This window comes from Ischnura elegans, chromosome 8 (assembly GCF_921293095.1).
Source record: "Ischnura elegans chromosome 8, ioIscEleg1.1, whole genome shotgun sequence".
In the NCBI taxonomy this organism is placed as follows: Eukaryota; Metazoa; Arthropoda; class Insecta; order Odonata; family Coenagrionidae; genus Ischnura; species Ischnura elegans.
Genome location: NC_060253.1, coordinates 84,994,126 through 85,018,041, shown reverse-complemented (window position 1 = coordinate 85,018,041; position 23,916 = coordinate 84,994,126). Strand labels below are relative to the sequence as shown.

The following is a 23,916-nucleotide window of genomic DNA, read 5'->3' as shown; positions in this document are numbered from 1 at the left end:
TTCCCATTATTTTTTTATTGCCTAAATCGAAAGATCCTGGAGTACGTATTTCACGCTTTTAGATTTTTAAATGACGATGTCTATTTTTCGCGATTAAAAGAAAAGTAAAAATTTTCAACCGCGCGAAAACGCAACGGCTAAGTATGAAGGCTGGGAAAACCCCGCGTGACGTCGTTCTGGCTCCCGCTGCCGCAAGTGAGGTGACCTTGGGGCGAGGATTTAAACGCTGATACGATGCATGCTGCTGGCAGGTAGCAGAGTACCCTGCTAGCTGGTAGCACTTGGCTTAAATAAGGATTATTAATACCCTATCAAACGAAGGAAACTTTCCGATCTTAGGCAGTTTTAATAGGTGATTATTAAGACAAGTTTCCTTGAGCTCTGTGTCTCACGCATGCATTGGTAATCTCAGACGATGTAAAACTCCTATCTACTCGTATAGATTTCTCGACTCGACTCGGCTGCATTTGCATTCAAGGCATCTGTCGCTTTTGTTACGTTTTTAGTTAACGTGCGGCCGATGACCGTTACATGATCAATATTTCTACCTAAAATGTCTTATCTACAAACCGTGAATTTGATGACATTTAGACCGTGAAAACCTGGAAAAAACCGTGAATTTTATAATGAAGTTAGAGTGGGAACCCTGATTAATATTGCATGCCGATCGCTGCTAACGTATGAGGTTACTCTACACTCATTTCTAGTCAATCTAATCGGCATCAACGCTTTAGTCTTCGAGTGATGAAAAGCTAATTTTTACTTTTTATCTCATATTATACTTTATTTGGATTAAGTGTTTTGTAAAAATATTTATATTCTATTTTTTATTTTAATTTGAAGAAGTATCATTGGAAATTTTATGCAGGACTTTAGGTGACATATTTTCATTTCCTTTGTACCCCTGTGTTCATGACCCATATGTTTAGTTAGACCGTTGAATTTTCTTTTGCCGCCGTCCTCTTTCTGGTCGGGAGAGCGTGCTGAATTCCGGTAGCTTCCCCAGACGGTGAATTTCAATGTAAAAGCTTTTGATGCTCCGTGGTGTTTCGCATCTCGCGCCTCGGCTGAAAGATCTTAAGTGTGTCCTCCGCCTGCCAGAGGACGTCGCCATCGGAGCGCATTAGTGAAACTCGATGCGTCACCCGAGACCCTCGTTACTAGGGCATACGAGTTGACGTAAACACAATAGCCAAGAGTCGTGCGCCAGCGAGCGAGCCTATCTGCCATATTGATTCTGCGGACGACGATGAAATTTTTAACTTGCTAAGATTATGCAGCTGAGAAATTCTATTAGCATTTTAATTACATTTAATGACATTTTTATGTATTTAGTTAAGTGGGTACTGCGAGTATGAAAAATAAATACTTTTCGCTTGTACTGCAAGTAAATCATTTTCGTTTCAAGAAATAAACTAACTAAAGAAACAAATCGTTGACATCAGGTTGGTGTGGTGGTTTAAGTGCTGGCTTCCAACCCAGTCGGTCCGGGTTCAAAACCAGAGATTTTTCAGAGACTGCCCGATCCCTGCTTGAGTACCTTGAGGAGGGCACTTCAAGTGCAGCACTCCGTCCGTCAAATGGGACGTTAAGCCGTGGTCCCTTTGGCGCCTTTCGCTAGGAGTAGGTTAATGTCGACGCCAGGTTTCTCTTGCCGAGCGACCGATTGTGCGCATGTAGAAATTTATTAGTAAAAAAAAGTGTTCGAGACCACAAATTCGAAAAATAAATAAATATAAACGGTAAGTAATTCTCTTTTTCTTTTAAACCATGCTCAAAAACGCACCATTCTTTTATGAATCCACCATTCGCACCATTCTGCACTTAAAGCATTTTGCAAAAAAATGTTTACCCTCAACTAACCAGAATACATCAGTTTGATGATAAATTTCCTTTGAATGAGCAATTATTATCACGTGTCGTAAACTTGTAGAGCGTTTTAAACGACCTCGCACAGTCAGTGTATTAATGCAAAAAAGTTATTATTTTTATTTCAGAGTTTTTTCTTGGGGCATATTTTCGTAGAATCTGATTAAATGGATAAATCTGTTCGTCCACTATGTTTGTATTACTTACATGCATATATTTGGCTGTGTGGCAATTTCTAATTGTATTTGCGCACATTAAATGAAATCACCGTAGGTGTAAAGTGTTGTGCGGTATAAAGTGTATGGGTATCAAGCGTAAGTAATTTCTGTGATTTATGTATTTTTTGTAGTGAACCTGTATAATGAAATTGGGTGGTTTCCTTTTTTTATTGCCTAAATCGAAAGATTATTACTCCTGGAGTACGTTACGTATTTCACGATTTTAGATTTTTAAATGGCGATATCTAATTTTCGCGATTAAATGCTAAGTGAAAATTTTCAAGCGCCCGAAAACGCGACGGCTTAGTATGAATGCTGGGAAACCCCGTGTGACATCATTCTGGTTCCGGCCGACGCTGTGTGAGGCCTGAACGGTGCGAGGCTATGAACGCCGCTACGATGTAGGCTGCTAGAAGGTAGCAGAGTACCCTGCTAGCAGGTAGCGCTTGGCTTAAATAGGGATTATTAATACCCTATCAAACGAAGGAAACTTACCGGCCATAGGCAATTTTAATAAGTGATTATTAAGAGATGTTTCCTTGAGCTCAGTGCCACATGCATGCATTGGTAATCTCAGATGGTGTAAACTCCTGACTACTCGTATAGCATCTGGGTCCTTGTGACGTCACGTGGAGTGGCATCGCATGGGCGCCAATCTGGTCTTTTTCAAATGAGATTAAAAATAACCACTAACATTCGTCTAAACTGGGATTTTTGAAACCAAATAAATTGTATATTATGAATGTACTGATGTTGGGTAACGAATTGCAATTAATGCCTTTCGTTTTCTTTGATGAAGGAAACTACCCTATTGCATCTGAGAAAATTTGAGTTTAAAGTATGAAATTTTAGATAAAGTAAAATGTTGGTCATGTTCCATTCTTTGTGTCATGTAAACCTCAAGAAGATAAAACAATTTTTTTTAAAGCGAGTAATCCGAAAAAGACGGGTCGCGCGGAAGCCGTATCGGAAAATGTCCTTTGTGGCTCTCCTGTTCCCTGTGCGACAGGCCTTGTGGAGTGTGTGTTCTTCGCTTCTTTCTGCTTGGTGGCGTCCCTCGCTATTCTATTCTCTTCTCTGGAGGCGTTCAGAGCCCGTGGAAAGCGCTCTCTATCCTATCATCGCTTCGATTCCCTTCAGGTCACATCGTATGCTCCGTGTCTCTCTCGCTGAAGGAGCAAGGATGCGTCTGCTGAAAGCGGACGAGGTTCTACTCTTTATGGATACCCCCTTCCTTGCCTGAGGCATTTTACACCTTCCTCAAGGAGGTATTTTAACTGCTCCAGCGGCTTTAAAAAAATCAAAATCGCACTATTTAAAAACGAATGTCCAACAATTAGTTATTAGCAACAATTAGCGCACTTCCAATTACCAGTAACAGCGTTAGCCATTTTTAAAATTATTGTCGATTGCGATATTGTTTTGAAAATAATTGTACCCGTATTTTATACGTTTTTCGATCTGTCGCCTAATTATCGATACTTAATATCCTCCATTGAATAAATTCACCGAGATGAAAAAATTATATTATCCTGGTCTCAACGGGCTCGTTAGAATAAAAAAATGAGGTCGTTCTCACAGACCAGATGTGACAATTAGATCAGATCATTTGGTTGTTGAATGGGAATGATAAGATATGATGAAAAAAATCTTCCTCAATCAGCCATTTTCTCGTACCTTTAAAATGAAAAAAATGCCGCCCACTTTTCATGAGTCAGTGACGTCATTAAAGTCACGGTTCTTTAGCTCGTTAAGAGACACACGATCCTCATTAACGAGAATCGCTCATTGGAGTGTCAACGATGAATGAATCACGTTAGACGGATACGCGACGCCGAGAAATAGCGGGTAGGCGGTCTGCCGCTCGGCATGTGCCAGTGACGTCACCAAATTGCTCTCGAAAGGTTTAAGGTGGTCGATTTTTCGTGTAAATCGATGTATTATAAATTATATCGATTTACGTGTTTTATATTTATACGTTTGGCAACAAGGGATTTGTGGACGGAATTTTCTACCATGAAAATTTGGGAAATATTTCTGTTTTCCAGTATTTTTTCTCTGTTCATCTGTAAAGAGGGAAACGTGGTGGTATACAATGGATTATTTTCAATTTTTTCAAGTTTTAAGGTTTCGTGAAAAGTTGCTCGTTAAAATATGTAAAACTATGTATTTCCCTTTTTTTTCGTTCCAAAATTGGCTTTTGCCTTCATCTACTAGGATCGTAGTCGCTTCGATTATAGTATAGATTAGCGAGAGAAGACGAGGAAATGAGGGTGGTGTGAATAATGAAATAAAACAATCATCGGCTTCGGGAGATATTGTTGTTTTGAAGAAATAATGTCACGACAAGACAATAACTTCCTCCCCGAGTCGTTTTAAGATTTTATGCATGGGGTTCTTAAAGTCAGCTCTCATTTTTAAGAACGTATAATTAATCTCCAATTCCGACGGTGACTAAAAGTCCTCTAACGGTCGGCCTCAAAGGCCAGGAAATTTCCTCAGTTCTGCCGCTGGGCATCCTTCTTATCTTTTCTATTCTGAAAGATCAAAGCTTCTTTTGTTGTCTCTTTGACGAATTAAAATGCGGAGACAGTAGATTTTGTAATAAAGACGGATCAGAGAAATTCATTACATGGTAATCTTCACACTGAGAAGGGGTCTATGTTGCTGAAACTGTTTATCTCATTTTTTAAAATTCTTATTAGCACGTTTTTTAAAATGAATTTTGCTTGCTTAATTTTATTTTCTCATCCGGTTTTGCGCCAGTCATATCATTGATTATTATTTATTTAGATTATTTACAAGTTTAATTTCTTCTGTAGTTCCAAAGCAGGTTGTTGGCTTCACTAAAGAACAGTCTGTAAAAATTTACGAAATGAGTACTTGCAACATCCATCAGGGTTCCCACTCAACCGTGATAACCTTAAAACCGTGAATAAGCCGTGAATTTCGTCTACCGTGGAAAAACCTGGAAATTGCCGTGAAATTCGTCGTAAAACCTTAAAAACCTCTCAAACTTGATTTTAGATCTACGATTGACGGGTCAAAAGGAAAATTGGTCAGTCACTCGCAGATACTGTACACGAATTTATCTGCAACTGTATATTCGAAGCGCAAATATTGGTCCGTGTGCCATGACGACACACAGACCTTAAGGCTGTGATCGGAAGACCTTAAACCAAAGTTATCATTAACCCTGGGGAGAAATCAGACACCTATTCACTTCCCTGTCACCCTCCATTTTCTCACTCACAACCTTTAGCCGGCCCTAAATTTTGCTAACGATAGGAGACATCATGAGAGCACTCTCATTGCTGCGTTTTGCGTTCCCGGAGTTAATCGCGTTTGCTATATTTTTAGATAACGTGCGGCCAGTGATTTTTATGTGATCAATATTTCTTCCTAAAATGGCTTATCAACAGACCGTGAATTTGGCGCAATTTAGACCGTGAAAACCTGGAAAAAACCGTGAATTTTATAATTTAGTTAGAGTGGGAACCTTGTCCATATATACTTGCCCTTATCAAACATTTTTTATTTTTAAAATGCGCTACATTAAATATTATATATAAAAAAATAATATAAAATAAATTATAGATATTAATTATAAAAATGAATTGACATTTTGTGGAAATAACTTTTGTTTTTCAGTGTTAGTGTTTGTGATAGACTTTAGCGTCATGCAGGCGGGTAGTTATTATATCACGACCACTTAGACTAGCAGATAAACGCTGAACCGAGATATACCATTGATAGACGTATTTGAATATTGATAGACGTATTTATATATAGATATACTTAAAATAGCCATTAATTAAACTTAATATTTGAAAAAATAATGATGGCCAGCATTTTCTGGGTTTTTATTGTTATGGTTATTTTATGTTTTTTTTTTTCGATTCTCATGATGAATGTCCATCCCTGTATGTAATTGTTTACTAACGCGTGTTTCGTGCAGAAACAAAGCCCTTGATGAGTCGTTGTGTAAAAAATTTAGATTGAGTAAAGTAACACGGGCCATTTTAAATGCAACTGCCCAGAAATTGATTAAAAGTGCAATGAAGTCCTTAAGGTTTTCCTGGTATGAATTTAAAAGGTTGTGATTTACATTAGCTGCCATTTGAACATAATCACAGTTGACATTTACAGTTTATTTGATTCATTGGATAACGAATAGCCTTCCCTCTTCTATTATTGATCAGCCGTTAATGTTAACGAGAAATACTCGTCTTTTATTGCAGCCATTTGGCATCCTTTTATTTGAAATACTTTGACGTATCCTCTTGCTAAAAAAATACTTGATATCCTTCCCATTTAGCCCGAACTTTACAAGAGATATCGCTATCGCAGATATGGTTCGATTGCAACCGATGTTCGAGAGACAAGTAAAAGCATTATAACATGGTCGACATTTACTGTCTTGACGTAGCATAGCTGTGCCTTACGGAATCTCCTCTGATATACGTTCCATTTTTGGCACCCTGGTGATAAAAATTGTCGTGGTAATATATGTGAAGTACATCGTCCTGTGAATCACACGCTTGGAAATAGTGTCCCGTATCGGAGAAGGAGTTGATGAACTGTGTACGGAGTGACCAAGGAATGCTGAAATCCCTTGGGGTGGTAGAGATGTCAGTGAGTTGGTAAAGGGTTATAATACATCTAGAAGAAAGAGCTTGTGCTCCTTAGATTGCTACACATTGTCTAACTTATGCTGAAATTTAGTTCAATAGGCGTCAGAGAATATAAATTGTGTCTAATTTTTATCGCATGAAAAAACGTATTTTTGGGAAGCTCAGTGGCAGATTATGGAATATCTAATCGCGGCAATCTCTGGAAAAAATTTACTATGAACCTTCCCAATATTGAATGTATATGTTCAAATAAGATTTTAAAAATATAGGTATGGGTGCTCAGTCAATGAAATATTTTCTTTTATGCAGTATTCAATTGGCATACACTCCTTTCATGAATGCAGTGCGTACCGTTTAGATGATTAGAGATTTTTTCCTGGTATTTCAACATTTATTTAGCAGTGTTGCATAAATGTGCGCCAAACCGAGTTCATTTAACCCATTTACTAATAAACTGGGCTAATGTCTCCTTCTACCAACCTAAAGGTCGTGGGTTCGAATCCGGCTTGGGTGGATTTACCACCATCAGGACATGGATGATTGTGATTTTCAAAGAAGTAAATTTTAAGAAAAGACCATCTACTGCTCTACTATATGATCATCTACACTAAATTTGCTTGTAATAAAGACGACGTCATTATTAGGATGGATTTCGCCTACACAACACTTGCACAAAGCAGATGAGGTCGTTTTTCTTCGTGAATTCGAGAATATTTCGTCGGTGACTCAGTTTCTGTTAAAATCTACTAAATCTTGATTTACTTTGTGGTATTCCATTATAAGTTTCCCTGGATATCAGACAATTACCTATACCACTTATTTTTTATCAGAGCGCGACCTGGGTTTCAATGAATTATCATCATCAGGCGCAAATTATGATTTGTTTATCTTGTTATTTTTACCTAATTACTTTTTCAATTAAGTTTTTTAATTTTTTAGTTAAGTAATTTTAAAACGGACGCCAGAATAGGGTAAAAGGATGGATAGAGAAATTCATTTATAGTCTCCCAGTTTCTGATACTTATCTGAATAAAACTGTTAAAATTGCTTTAAAAATTTTAGTTTTCCTTCGTGTGTTATTGTTGGTGAGAGTGATGTACCACGGAACATGTTTTCAACTTTTTTTTAAATAAATCAATATATTTAATGAAGATTCAGTCTAATATTAACAATTCAATCCATCAGGATTACTTCACATAAGTTTACACTTTTATACTTGTGCCTTTACTATTAACGGATCCAATTAGAATTTCTAAATGTGATTGCAATTGTTCCTAGGTGTACATGATGTTCATGTACCTCGGAATACTACCTATTGTACCAAGAAACACAAGTTAGATTGGAGGGAACAGCAACGAAATTCGTGAATAATGACATCAATTTGTATTATGTTTATTAAATTTGAAAGTAAATTAAAATTTTGCATAAAGAAAATTAATGTAGTTGGTAAAAACCCTCCTTAACTCCTCTCAAGAACAAGAACATATATCTTCCGTTGAAGGTGTCGATTATTAATATATGGTGGCATAAAGTCGTCGTCTGTGAATACACCACGATACAGGGGGAAAATTCCAGGAGTCTTAAATCCACTGATATTGTATTTGATTGTATATGTAACAGATACATCCCATGAAAATATTCTCCTCATGTGCTTGGGTCCCTTGATACAAGAGGTAGCCATTTTGAATTCCGGCTGATTTTCCAGGTTAATATTACGTATAAAATACCAAATAAGTAACTAATCTTACTCACCATTTTATATCAATATCACTTGTGATACGATAACTACTGCTGGTGTGATAGATTTTTGGTAAAACAATTCGATATGCCGATATTCGATAGCGGGAACCAGAACGACGTCACGCGGGCTTTTCCCAGCATTCATACTTAGCCGTCGCGTTTTCGCGCGCTTGAAAATTTTCACTTTTCATTGAATCGCGAAAAATAGGTATCGTCATTAAAAAATCTAAAAGCGTGAAATACGTACTTCAGGAGTAATAATCTTTCATAAAAAAATAGAAGGAAACCACCCTATTGACGAAGAATCGCCAAATTCAGCGGCCTGCTGCCTCTTCTCCTCCCGTCTTTCTTACGCCTGAAAACGCTATCCCTTCTCTCGCATTTCATTCCTCTCGTGTGTCACCTCATCATCATCTTTCCCCCCTCCTCTCCTCCCCGCTTGCGGACGAGCTGGAAGCAGAAAAAAGTTGAGCGTCGCGCTCCGCATGTCTCGCGAGATTTCTCGAGCCTTAGCTCTTCAGAGTCGCTTAAAGTTTCCAGCGCGCGTTGCGTCAGTGTCCCTCAGGGCATTGTGCTGGCGCTTCTTTCCTCCTGTCTTGGCTTCCCGTTCGTTTTCCGCGCGGTCTTCGGCGGTCAAGTTGGGAAGACTCCGCGGTAAAATACGAGTTGGGGGCTTGTTTTTAAATATTCGTGAATATTTACCGTAAGGGGCCGTATCTCACCGCCTTCGCGTGTATTATGACTAGTGGAGAGCAGTGTCATCTCCGGCGGTGATATAGCTTTTTTAGGAGGGCTAGAGAAAAACTTAAAAAGAGACGTATCCAGATGAGTTTTATTGGTAACGGACGATTTGGGGTATCTTTATTATTCATGAACCTTTACCGTAAGTGGCCGTATCTCAATGACCTCCCTTATATCATGACCCGTGGGAAAAAGTGTCGTCTCCGGCGGTGATAAGCTCTTTAGAGAAGTCTAGAGAAAGATATAAAAAAGACGAATCCAGAGAAGCTTTTTTATGCTCCTATCTTTCGGATGGAATAGGTCATTGTGCCACTTGGATGTTGAAGAAGTGTGTGGAGTCGCCAGTGTTGTGGTCCACCTTTATTCGCTAACACTGTAATAGCCCTTTCACCTTTCTGGAGACTTGCCTTTGAAGGGCGGTGCTGCTTCTCCAAGCCGTTGACGGGTGCGTGTGAATCTCGATTCGAAAGACATCGCTTTCCTTCACACCCAAGCTGCAGGACGAGACATAGGAACGGGTAAGCGAATTGAGTTCGTTTTTTTTCTTTTGGTTGTAGATATTTCGCCGTGAATCTGTCCTAATTTTGTGAATGGAACTGAAAAAATTGCTAAAAATATTAAGTTTTCTAATTAGTCATTAAATTTTCTTCTTGAAAATTAATGTAAAAATTTGATCTCCAAACTTAGTTAGCATTACTAAATAATGCTCCTTTTACTTGTGACGTTCTGTGATGTTAATAGTCAATGCTTGGCTGTTTGCCATGCGGATTATTCAGTTAATAAATTTCCAGTTGATTGAATAGAATGCACGATATTACCTTTTAACTTTTGCATTTCTCCCTAGATGCGATTCTAATATCCAACGATTCTTAAAAAAAAAGCAGTCAGGTACCCATGTTGTATCTTTCGTTATAAATCTAATGACACGACGTACTTCTGCAATCAGTTATTTTGATCAAATTACATCATATACGTACAAATATTACAGATTAATGTTGTTATTGATATTTATCGCTGACAAGTATTATTATGTTTTTTGTCTTTCTATTTTTTAATTAATTTCCGAAAAAATGAAGACTGGAAAGAAATTAAAATTATTTTCCTCAATATTTCGGCGGGAACTCCATGATATAAAGTTTCTTTTTTCGAAAAGCACTTGAACGAAACTTGCTGTTTTACATGACATCTACGTCTCTGTTTTATCAACCAGTGCGTAAGGAATCATCAGTAATCCAGTATGTAAAAAGAAGTATGGAAAGTTGTAATGAATTCAGTGGTCAAATGATTTATGCCATTTTCTTTGAAAGTTTTTTTAATAGATAGTTTGGAGTTGAAAAGAAATAGTAACAGAAATAGCGATGTGCTGGAAAACACTCAGAGCATTAATTTCTTGAGGTATCACATAGCTGAATAAAATAGATAATTTGTAAAAATATTCCTTATGCGCACGAAATTGCTTATATCACTGTGCTGAAGTTCATTCATATTGTGTTGTAATTGTTATTTTTTAAATGAGGCAATTTGATACTTGGTGAGTGAAATGGATTTAATGAATATTTATGAATTATACCCAGGATTACATTCGATGAAGAATATTGCTTACCTATTTATGTTTTACTGGCGTTAATACTATGTATTCAGGACGCAAAGGAAAAGAATGCGTTTGTATTAAAATATAAGCTGATTTGAGAATTAAGTGGCTAAATTATAAATGTAGCTTATTTTAGGCAAAAAAAAATTTTTGACCTAAATTTTTCCAATAACAGATCTAACTTTCCTGGTTGGAGATTGATCTTCAGATTATGTAGAAGTCGGTGAAAAATTAGGCAGCTTCAAAATTAGGTACCATTGGTTTTTCAATAACGTTCTGGTCACCAATGGACACGTTGAAGAACATTTTCGTCTGGTGAATTTGAGAGCCTAGGGACATTTATTTAGTTTTTAGCCTTGTAATGGCCTCACGTACCGATTCCCCAGGTTCCGTGAAGCAACAGTTAGCTTATGATTCATCTCGCTTTTAAGTCTCTTATGCGGCTTCGTTTTTTATTGGAGGACTTTACTCTCTGCCCTCATTCTTCTATTTTCCTAGCGCGTAGATGAATAATGTGCGAGGCGGTATAGGATGAAAACGTCATAGATTTTAGACACTGTTTGCGTTTCAATTAATGCTATATTCTGTGCGCTTTGCCTCCAGTGATGTATTCGCAGCCACGCTCTTCTTTAAAGGAAATAAATCTCAATATAAAGAGGATAATATTTGTGGGATATAATATATCGAACCACGTCTCCGAAAAAAAGGGTCACTTTGCTGGTCGTAGTATTAAAGTTTTTAAAAGCTATATTTACGAAATGCGTTATAGAGAACAGCGGAGTTTCGACAACGTGTTGGAGACGTAGATAATCTAACGATTGTTTTAAATTATTTTTTCCTATAGGATATATTATTTTTCCCTATAAAATCATATATAATTCCATTTTTCTCCTGCTGTCACGTTAGTAATCGTGTCGTTGGTGAATATTTTAATCGTCAAAGCTTGATTTCGATTATTAATCTATGGAGGACATTGAACCTTCCTCATATTTCGATTTTCATTTGGAGATTTTGATGGTTCATGGTTATGGTACCTCTTAGGACGTGTCATTTAATATTTTTAGCCATTTTACTTTAATGAGATCGAATTACTGCCTAAAGAATGGACGCATCTTTTCGAATTTGTTGAATCAAAGGGGTGTTGATATTTGTAACAGTAGTTTTCTCCTATTGGTTTATTGGGGAAATGGAAAACCAGAAACTTAATAGACTCAGAGACTCATTAGCTGGTTGTTTGAAGCCATTTCAAACATTTCTTTTATATTTTAGCGGTCTAAGTTCTCCATTTAAGCTCACTCTAGTGACATACGTTAAGCAATCGGCGACTGTCATCCCTTGACTTGTAAAAAAACAATTTTAGAATCGTAACCATCGCATTCCTCTGTAGTTAACTGCCTACCATCTTTATTTTTTCCGTCGCGTCGCCTTGGCTCAGTTCTAGTCTTAGCCTTGGCGTTGCCTGATCCTTCACTTAAACAAAGTAATTTCTATCTATTTGATTAAAGAAATGAAGTTATTATTTTGTGTTCTGTTCGTTTTTGTAACATGAGCCACGATATGAATCATCGTATGAACCATCATATATCTTGGAATGTGCTTACAATAAAAAAAATAACATTAAAATATATTGTGATGCGTTTAAATATTAATTCGTGAATGTTGCTACCGTTATGATGGTATAAGTATTTTATATACTTACCTTTTCCTGTAATAAATTTAATCCACCATCAGTAATTTTGCCCTTTCTAAGGCTATTCATTTGGATTTAATGCTTTAGCGCACCTTAATGTAACTCATGTCAACTTGATGTAATGCATTTCAAGGGTGATTGTTGATTATTGGTATTGCTTATCGCATCAACTTCGATCGTTAAAAGAACCATTCTGACCGAGGTGGAATCTATTGGCTGGCATATGGATCATAGTGAAGGTTTCTGTGACTGGGGCCAGATTACATGATCTCTTTGCCCGATCTCCCGCCTTGAATTTGAGATTGATTGTGGATGCTCAAAGCGACTTGTCAGAGGAAATCTTTTGAATTAACCCCGAGCGTCACGTGTGACCCAGGGATGAGCTGATGTCGTGGTTTGTGGCGTACGCCAAGAATTACCTTATCCCTTGCATTCCCTCATTCGTATTCTGCATGTATTCGTGTGTAGTAAACCTCCAGTCTCAATTTACTTCATCGCCTTCGCCCAGTTTTAGTCGCAGCCGCAGCGTTGCCAGATTGCTCACTAACAGCAAGGTGATCTCCCTTATATCGACTTATGAGTGAGCATATTAAAGTTGTTGTTGCTTTGGAAGAATTAACTACGACATCAGCAGTTAGTTTTCCGTGGAATTCTGGATTCATGGATTCTTCTATGTTTCGGGTTTTTAGCCGCGTTGGGTGTCAGGAGTTGACGACGGCTTCATGTGTGGAGTCAAGAGTAGGGAATAGAACTTAGTATGATGCAATTCGCGGCGGTATATTCCTCACGTAGATCGTCCTACTATCCTTGTGCATACATCAAAAATGGTGTCAACACAAAGGCGGCAGATGAAGAGAAGTATCTGGGAGTTATGATAACTTCAAACCTACCATGGAGAACACATCAAAGAAATATTTCGCGAGGGTCGAACATTTCACCAGGCGTCGTCAACCTCTTACAAACAACGCGGCGAGAACCCGGAAGTTGGAGATCCACGAATTAGCCGCGATATCACATAATATTTCATTAAGACCCGGTTTTATAAGGTCTGATTAACGTTAACCATTAGATGATACAGCCTTCAACTTTACGTGACGGTAGCTGAAATTTTTTGATAGCTTGAAGGCTAATCATGTACAGAAGCTAACCTGAACATAAAACCTCCTTTAGTTAAAGCTTAAGGCTTTATCATGTTATGGTTAGCGTTAACCAGACGTTTTATTACCGGCCCTAAGGTTCTTGTGATGTCCACTGGTTTGAATTCCTAATCTCCATGTTTAGGAACGCCAGGGACATTGATCCCATTGTAGGTAGGATGGCCAACTTAGCTTAAGTACAGAAGAGCCGTCATGAACAATGCGAAGTGTCGAATGATATGGTTAATGTATCCGTCTCCTATATGCGTCACTATGGCGAGTGGCTGGAGCAGTGGCAAAGCGAGGGGGGAGGGGATTTGGGGAATAAATCCACCCCCCCCAGAATTCAGAGAAATTTTTAAGTCAAATCCATTTTACTTAATTGGATTAATATTACTAATTTTATAGTGTAAGGATTAATAAAATACCCCTCAGAAAGCCGTAAAACTCACCACTTTGAACCATTCATCTTACAATTTATCTGGTAGAGGACCCCTGCATCTCGCGCTAACCCTGGTGGGTATTCCGTACCTCTTAGGCCCCCAGTATTAGTTGCTTCTAAAACCCCCACAGCCTTAACTTCCAGCTGCGTCTGTGGGCTGGAGGCATCCAAAGATTTTGTGGTCGTGAGGAGAATTTATAAATTTGGAACGAAAATCGTAAGCACAATCCCGCCGCTACTACCGTTGTTCCAAACTGATTGTAGAGAATACTCCATTCGGTTCCAAAAATCGTTTATCGCGCAACGCAGAAAGATTTCACTGGGGCTCCTCAAGATGTTTTCAGAAAATATCGGGAATTTCAGTTTTAAAAAATTTAGTCGTCTACATTAATTTTTTCGTCTTAAAAATAGTCCCCGATACAAAATTATGAACTTGTACCTGAGCTTCATCCAATCCTGGATAAGTACTTCTCAAACTCGATCTTTGGGATAGCCTTTAGCACTGTCAGCGGTTTCTTTCACTGTCATCCATGTCTGTGAAGCGACGGGTTCTTTAAAGTTCTAGGAATTTTTGTAAAATAGAAATATTCACACGGAGTTATGTCTGGCGAATATGGAGGCTGGGACATCGTTTCATTGTTGCTTTTGGCAAAATATTCACAAGAAAAAGCAATGAAGTACTAGCCGAAAATCGCCGAGCTCATAAAAACACGTCTAACCTCAGCGGCTTACACAGACAAAATAAACGATAAATGCAACTGTAAATTTTATAATACTTAAGAGGTTTGTATACCAAAATAATAAAGAAAATTGACTGCCCTACTCCCGAAACGCGTGAGAAATTTAAAATTTCCCGTTATTTTCGGAACACTCCTCGTACTTCCCGAAGCAATCCTGCCCCGCTTACCACATTATAATTATTCTGAACAGTTATGCAGTTTTCCTCGCTGTGTTCCACTGCGTTTTCAACGAAATACGCGAACATGGCCGGTGATGAACTTCTGCGGTTTCAACTCTTTTTTTTAATGCTATTTTATTGTGCATATTTTTGTAGTAGAATCTGAGTTTTTCCCGGCGTATGCTCTGCAGGAATATTTCTCGGGTTTCCCACCGGGTGTCGTATCGGGTTGTAGTTCCCAACGTTTCCATGACTAAGTCCGTCATCGTCATCAGGGGTTAATGTTGAGACAAGTTTTTCTTGCGGTGGCAGCGCATTGCCTGGACCTCTGTCACCGAGTAGATTTTAAAAGTACCAAAGTGCTATGCCGCACAGACAACTACTGGGATCGAATTGTCAAAGAAGCCATACAAATCTACATACACCAAAAGAACCTAATCAGAGACAAAGGATTCCAGTTAAGTAGTACGTTGAAGTCAGTGATCAATCACTATAAATCACCCCAATTCAGAAAGGACCAATCAGGGCCCACTTGAACGGCCCTCATGAGTATAAATACCGGAGAAAAACTTGGCTCAACATTAACCCCTGATGACGATGACGGACTTAGTCATGGAGACGTTGGGAAACTACAACCCGATACGACACCCGGTGGGAAACCCGGGAAATATTCCTACATATTTTTGTTTTTTATCCTTTTATATTTTATTTTTATTTAGAATTTATTCAAGTGAATACATGGAGATGGAATCCAATGAACTCATTTGATTTTAAAACTGCTCGACGCCACCAAGTTTTTTCAATGGCCTCTTCCATCGCGCGGTTCGTGCTTCTTTCTTTTTAGTCGACTTTATTTGCGAATGCCGATCGGAAATTTCCTCGCGTTGGCTCGCCCGAGTGGGGAATTGACTCAATTGGTATTTATGCGCCTCGCTTGCCTGTCCGAATCCGTCTTGTCTTGTGCGGCAGCGATGCCTCATCTCGGAAAAATGAGAGACATTGATCCGTCGGATGAAGAACGCAGAATGGGGGTCAAATGCAGTTTGAGTTTTGAACCCTCAAAAGGGGCCCCATTAAACACACACAGCCGGTGGGGCTGCGTGCACTTTTCCCTCCCCGCCATGTGTGCTGAATTGAATAAAAAGCGGCGAATTGATGAAAATAATTTTGTGCTGATCAGACGTAGCAAAGGAGGGGGTTTATACCAGGTTGTACAGCGACCGGGAAAACCTGGACAAGCGTGAAGTTTTTGTCCCGGGATTATCTATAAATTATTCTTGATTTTTTTTCACCAACCTTGCATTTCATAATCTTTTATTTCAAATCCATTTCACAATAATTTTTTTCCAGTACAGTACCCAATTTCCGGCATTAAATGTTTTTGTCGTAATTTTAAGTGCAGTATCTTAGTGGAAGTTTTACAGCCGCATCGAAACGTGGCTTGTCAGACAAGACAACGGAATTGAAATGTCACACTCAAATGTTCAAACTCCTCAGCACCAGAAATTTGTCTGGGGTTGTTTGTACTTCACCACACTTCATCCAACCGGTAGTAAAGGCTTTCTTTCACTGATTGGATGACTTTGCAAGAGTCAACTTTCGACTTATAGGTAATGGTTATAATTTAATGAAAATTTTTTCACCCAGTATTTAGGTATTTTCATTTTATACAACATTTTAGTGAAAACTTAAGGTATTATCAGTGTTTGAGCGAAAAAATATCTTTGTAACTCGAGAGTCGCTTGTCAGAAATGTATAAATTCATGGCATGATACTTTGTTTCAATTGTTATTGGTAGATGTTATAATTCGAAACTGCTTTTATTTTTTCATGCGTGTTGGTTTTCCCTTGAAGTATTCTTTCCACGTGCATGAAACGAGTCCAGACTCCGTCCGCTTGAAAATAATGCTGGAAGGGAAAATTGCCAAGTAATGGGTCGCGTATGAGCCATAATTATTGCGTTATGATCAATCGTTGGATGAGGCGTGTTAAATACGGAGATGTTGGCTACGTTGAAGCGGCCTTTTAATTTGCCGATGCTTTTAAAAGAACACACTCTGCAGCCAGCCATCAAGATGATTCAGGACTGCCGAGTGGTATTGCTTGATCATAAAATGCAGTTACCTCTTGTGGGGAAGGTCCACTTATTTATGTGTGCGTTCATGGCATTAAAGTTTCATATCCTACGACTTTCTGGAAGGGCGTCTTCAAGTTTATCTATTCGTGTGTAGTCGTGCATAACAACGTTTTCTCAGAATGTACCCTATGGAGCGTGAATCGTAGGTGTATGGAGATATTATTTTTCTTTTATTACCATCTCCTATAGTATAACGGTTGCGTATTTTAATTTTCTTATCATTATCTGCGGTTGAAATCATATGTATAAATATTTTTGTAAAAAGCACTGGAAATGATGGAGACAAAAGTTGATGTATTTGAACTTGGGGTCCATTCAGTATAATTCCAATCTATCAATCACTTTTCGATACATCTGCAAAGCTACAGAAACCATTATTTCGAAGTATGCCGTTGAAAATATTAATTACTATGTTGAATATCTACGAAAAATGAATGACTAATTACTATGTTGAATATCTACGAAAAATGAATGACTAATTACTATGTTGAATATCTAGAAAAAAATCGCTAACTAAGATAAGCTAAACTAAGCGCCAATGGTGAACAATGAAAATGTTAATTCCGAATCCCTGCCAAGTTTTCTGTTACAGTTTTGAAACTGGCTCCAAATGTTTGACTGGAATGCTAAAAGCCTACTTTGCTCAATATGTATCATATTAATCTACCTCCATCGCAATTTTACCTATTCACTCTCCAAGAATCTAAATTGCACGGTATATCCTCCGTGTTTATATCCCCGTTTGTATTTTTGTGAGCACTCATTTGCAAGCGCTTCGAGTGTATTCCCGTCCTCTTTCATCTGAATTTTACAATAATTCCTCGTACTACGCGATTATCCATAAATTAGTGCATTGTTAATATTTTGTTTTCATTAACATTTCTTTCTTTCACATATTTTGAAGATAGTATTTAAGGATGAAGAAAAATAATAACCATTAGTGCAATGTTAATATTTTCTTTTCATATTAAAAAGCACGTTTACTTTTGCAAAACTTTATCTCCGAAATCATCTCTGGAAGTTTAAAATATTCCTATAAACTCGAAAGAAATAGGAAATATATGCACGTAGGCGGTATTTTTTCAAACATATATTCCGTTAACTTGAAATAGTAGTATTTGAGAGAGGGTAAGGAGCATCACTAGGCTATTTCCAAATCTTATGCTCAGTGTATGTTGTCGTGACTTACTTTATGGGAGAAAAGTTTTCCATTCTGTGCCAAATACTTCGTGGGTCAAAATGATTCACGCCCGTTTAATGGGCTGGGAGACATTCCCGTCTTCATTGGGTAAAAGCGTTGGAGTGATTCGTCCTCAAGGATTCGGTGCGAATTTCTGGGGGTAATGGGTTCGTGTCAGTTGAGGGCAAGTGGTGTACTAAGTATTTTGTGGAGTTTTCGCTATTCACAAATCTATAGGATGTTTCAGGAGGAATCTGCAATACTTCAGGATGTGGTATGGGATACCATTTTAAGCATTACTTGTCCGTAAACATGGTGTCGCAACTCCTTAGTTGCCGAGCTATGGCAACGCAACGCATTGTTTTGGATGCACTGTGCAGTTACCATGGAAACGGTGTTTCCATGGTAACTGCACATTTAACTTCTTTGTAATTTAACTTTTAATTTAACTTCTCACTAAAGTAATTTAATAGTATTAGTTTAATTTAAAGTAGTTTAACTTCTTTGGTCAAAACAGAAAAACACCCTATTTATGCATAAATTTTCTTATATTTAGGCTGTGATAGTTGCCAAGTCGTCTGTGCCACCTAGTGATTAAATTAGGTCGTTTATAATGATTTAAGAATCACGTCTCCCTGAACGGTGTTTCCATGGTAACTGCACCTAAATGCAAAAATGCTTAAATTTGTCTCCCCTATCACCGCCTGCAGTAGTATCGCAGATTCCTCCTGAAACACCATGTATAAGCTTCCTGACTGCGTGATTGTTTTATTTCTTAAATTATTGAATGCTGGCTGTATCCAATTTTAATACTCTCTTCGCTAACATGTAATTGTGATCGTACATTTTCGTCTAAGCATCATAGTTTGATATTCTTAAAAATCCAGAGTATTAAATAAAATGTCTAAAAGGCTTGAAACCCTAGAAACACCGTTTTCATGGTAATTGTGAAGTTCATAAAAAAATGTTTTCGTTGCCATTGTTCGGTAACTAAAAACTTGTGACCCCATGTTTATGGACAAAAAATGGTTGAAATTGTCTCCCCTGCCACCTCTTAATGTATTGCAGATGCCTCCAGAAACACCCTGTATAAAAGGGGATTTTGAAAAAACCGAGATCAAAATACTCTGACACTATTCCACCCATCGTCATGGAAATTGGCATAATTACGCATTTTTTCAAGGATAAGTCTTTTATTCTAGCTACTTAATCGTATACAACTTTCTCGGAAGGCTCCCTCGGTCGGTTCATGTTCAGAATTGGGTTAATTCCATTGATTCAATGTTTTGAAGCTTTTATAGTTTTTTCGCTCTCGAACGAAAAAAAAATGTTTTCGTTGTCATAGCTCAGTAACTAAGGAGTTGCGACCCCATTTTTATGGACAAAAATTCTTAAATTTGTCTCCCCTATCATCGCCTGTAGTAGTATTGCAGATTACTCACATGAAACACCATGTATAAGCTTCCTGACTGCGCGATTGTTTCATTTCTTAAATTGTGTTTCAGGAGGAATCTGCCTTACTTCAGGATGTGGTACGGGAGACCATTTTAAGCATTATTTGTCTTGTGAACATGGAGTCGCAACTCCTTAGTTACCGAGCTATGGCAACGCAAACATTTATGGATCCTCTGTGCAGTTGCCATGGAAACGGTGTTTCTTGGCTTTCCAGCCTTTTCTAATTTTTTTTAATAATCGGGATTTTATAGACATTAAATAATTGAGTTCAAGTTTTTTCACTCGTACTCTATATGCATTGCATATAGAGTATTAGTGAAAAATGGTGGCTGTATCTAATTTTAATCCTCTCTTCGCTTACGTAATGTCGCCTACCTTCACACGTGACTTCACTCTGGTAACTCTTTGCCTCTCTGCTTGACGGGTTTTCCCGCGTTTAACGGAGTACCTATGTCGTGTAATTTCCCCCGTTCTGCTTTGGAATTACCTCATGGTCAACTACCAACTCGCTGTTGGTATTCTGTTGGCTTGGGAATATACCATTGCCTCAACGGAAATTTGGTGGAGAAATCAAACGTTATAAATCTCAATAAATATCTTTGATATTGACGGTATTGTGTTCGGAAAATAACGGAAATTTTTGATGAAAAAAATTATTTATTTATTCGTCTTCATCAATGCTGTCGTCTTCGAAATGGTCCCCATTAGATATTATGCACTTGTGCAAATGCTTCTTCCAATCCTCGAAACACTTCTCAAAATCGATATTTGGGGTAGCCTTTAAGCTCTGCCAGCGATTTCTCTTAATGTCGTGAATGCTTATGAAACGACGGTCCTTAAAGGATATCTTTATTTTTGGAAACAATAAAAGTCACACGGAGCCATGTCTGGGGAATACAGAGGCTGAGATATCGTTACAATATTATTTTATTACAAAACATGAACGAGCAAGCAATGAAGAGTGAGCCGAAAATCGCTGAGCTCATAAAAACACTTCTAACCTTATTGGCTGCCATAGGCGGATATAGGGGGGGGGGGGGGGCACGTGCTCCCCCAGACGCTCAAAACATATACAATATTTTTAATTCCGGCTATCATTACACCCGTTTTACTTTGTGTATCACGGAGCCTAAATCATTTAATTTAATATTAATGACTTTCATATCAAAATAAAGAGGATATTACCTAAAGTAATTGTTGTATTTTGTTTTCAATCTTAAATATGAGAAGGCCTGTCAGACACTTGTGCCCTCCTGAAAAAAATCCTGGATCCGCACCTGGTGGCTGCCATGGACAAAGTAAACAATGAAGACATCAAAATTTTATCGTACTTGAGGGGCATGTATAAAAACGTGATAAAATAAAATTTGACAATCGGACTCTCAAAATTCGCGTTTTGAATTTCAGATTTGCCCGAAAAATGTTGTATTTGACCCAGATGTATTGAACTCTGATCTATGTGGTAGGTGTAGTTATACGTTTTTAGAAATGATAGAGAAATTATCTCCAATTCAGAAAAAATGTTGAAATATGGCCGGGGGCAGGGTATTATTGCCAGAAAAAGTTGTAAATGGTGAATATTAAGAGGTGAAATAGCAATAATTGGCTTACTGTGTACGAAAGGTGGCTAGAATACTTTCAAAATTTTGCGGCACTTAAGGAAAAGTTCTGGAAAGTTAATAACTGTCTGTGGTCGATGCAGTTGGTCCCTGCCTGGGAATTCTATAGAATTATCAGAAGAATTCCTTAATTCCATTCAAGTATGGAAACATATTTTATTGTAGTATAAAATCCACATATGTCAATACTTTTCTCGCGAACTAAGTTGACTCTCTAAGGGAGACTTTTCGGTTTATAAGGATTTATGAGGTCCAAGCAAATTCCCGTCGTTCATTAGAAAATATGTTAGGGTTATCTGCGCTTCGGGGAAGACAAATATGGAAGGGACAACAATGGTGTTTCTTTTCTTGGCGCGATTAAGATCCTTTGCCATGCTTTATTCTTCATGTGTGTTGAATGAGATCTCATTTTAATGAAGATACCTACTTTCATTTTCATTGGCTTTCACTCGTTTTTTTATTTAGTTGCAAATCTTTTCGGTGTAAGCGCAGTCTTTTGAAGACAATTTTTGCCGTGACATTGAAGCGAAGGTTGCAAATTTTTCGGGAACGTACGATAACAGTTCTGAGATAGGAGGAATGTATGATAACCGATGGGTGACATGGATAATAATCCGCATTTTTTCCCACCCACGAGAATGGGTGGACAAGAAAAGCGGTGAAATAAATATGAGTTCTATTAATCTCAATTGTCCTTTATTCAATCATGATGCCCTCACACATCGGGTTATAGGGTGAAAAGAAGTTTCAGTGGGTTACTTGTGCTGCGAAGACAAAATGCATGTCAGTTATCCCTCATGGTTTGCTGCAGTCCATACCGAATAACACATTTTCATATATATTTTGCTTGATACATTTCCATATTCACTCACTCAATATGTCTCTAATGGTTCGTGTACAATGATTGATTTATGGTAAATTATCGTGGTTGCTTTTGCGTAACCATTTTCAGTATTTTATTCTGAGTTTATAACTGATATAATTCCAGTTATTATAAAAATTGAATAATTAAGGGCATGGTTGAAGAGATGAGAGTATTTGTTTATAAGCATGCGCTCTGAAGTGTTAAAAAATGTTGGTAATACGTTTTCGACACCCTTAATGATAGAGGAATTACTGTGGAACACAGTATATGCGCGGCCATCGTTTGAAATGCTTCGGTGAAGATGTCGAAATTGTAGGCTTCGCTTAAGAAGCTATGCCGACCTTGGACTCGACGGTTGAAACGGACGCTGAGTTCCCTGTTGATTTGCCCGTCTCTAATTGGCCGCAGGGAGCAACTCTTCATAAATCTTGTCTCATTTGGAAGAGTTTCCTTATCCCATCCTGCATGTCGCTTCTTCTACTTATTAGCCATCAGTGCCAATATTTCGCAATCTTATTTGGCAGTGATCACTCGCGATTTTTTTAATGGTGATTTTTTTGTCATACTTTCTATTTGCTACTAATTGTTTTCGGTGAATACGGCTCAAGTATTGGAGAAATTTAAATTATATATTTATGGTACATACTGTGTATACTTTCCGAAATCAGATCACTATGGTTTTCAGTATGCTATAAATAGTCATGATTATTCAAATTTAATTATTTCTCAGATTTAGAATTTAGAGGCACAGCCTGGGTATTAGGCTGGGAACTGAGTCAGAATTCGTCGTAAATTTTTCTTCGCTTCTTTTCGTAATATCGATCAGAATTTAAGCTGGAATTTGTCCTAAGAAGTCAGTCAGTTTATCTCGCGATTAAAAATTTGCTTTGCCAGATAGCTTTTTTTCTCATACCTGCCAATTTATTTCGTTAAAAAAATGGGAAATACAATGGAAGAAATTTTAATGAAATATTGTTGGTAATTTACCAATGTTAACTTCGCTTTTTCTTCAGCGTTTCTACCCGTAGGTCGTGTGATATCACACAGTAATGGTGGGATGGGTGTTCCTTTCGATGGCCAAGCTTGCTATTCGATTACTTTTTTGCTTATTTAATACAACTTCGCTTATTCTCCATTAAAAAAAAATCAATCCTCCCTTAGACATATTTTCACATCGTTTATCATTCAAACAGTAATAAGCACCGTGTACACTTATTGGTTATAGTTTTTTGTAGTCTTTACCTCACGTGGCACTAATTTCTTCACTATCTTAATGTGTAAAAGATTTATTGGGGAAGCTTGGTCACACGAGCTGTGGAAAATGTGATTTTGCTGACGGATGTATGTAATCAATTAAAAAAAAATGGTTTCTTGGTTGGAAGATATTTATCCACTTTAAAAGGAATCCATGCTGCACTTTGCATAAATCTTTGGAGTTTCAGCTTTTGCCTCATTGCGTTGTCGTAATTAGATCGTTTCCTTTTTCTTGCTCCCTTGAGGGCAGTTGAAGTTTGACCGCACCAGAGATAGTGGCATGTTAATAATTATTGAGTGTGAGCAAGCGCGTTTGGAGGAGGAGAGAGTATTTGTGCCAAGTCAAGAGGAGTTTTTTAATCGCCTAACTTCTGCTCGCAGATCCCTCTATCGTGCGATGCGTAAATTATCTCGTTGGCGGGGTCACGTCAGATGGCGAACTCTGCA

General features: G+C 37.9%; 1 protein-coding gene across 1 annotated transcript in view; it reads left to right on the top strand.

Moving 5' to 3' along the window:
• The first annotated feature begins 9,647 nt into the window (after positions 1–9,647).
• The window catches only part of LOC124164103, a 408,402-nt gene continuing 394,133 nt past the window's right edge, over positions 9,648–23,916 (top strand). The window contains exon 1 of the mRNA XM_046541275.1: positions 9,648–9,720. The gene's annotated coding sequence lies outside the window, so the exon portion shown is untranslated. The remainder of the gene's footprint in view (positions 9,721–23,916) is intronic.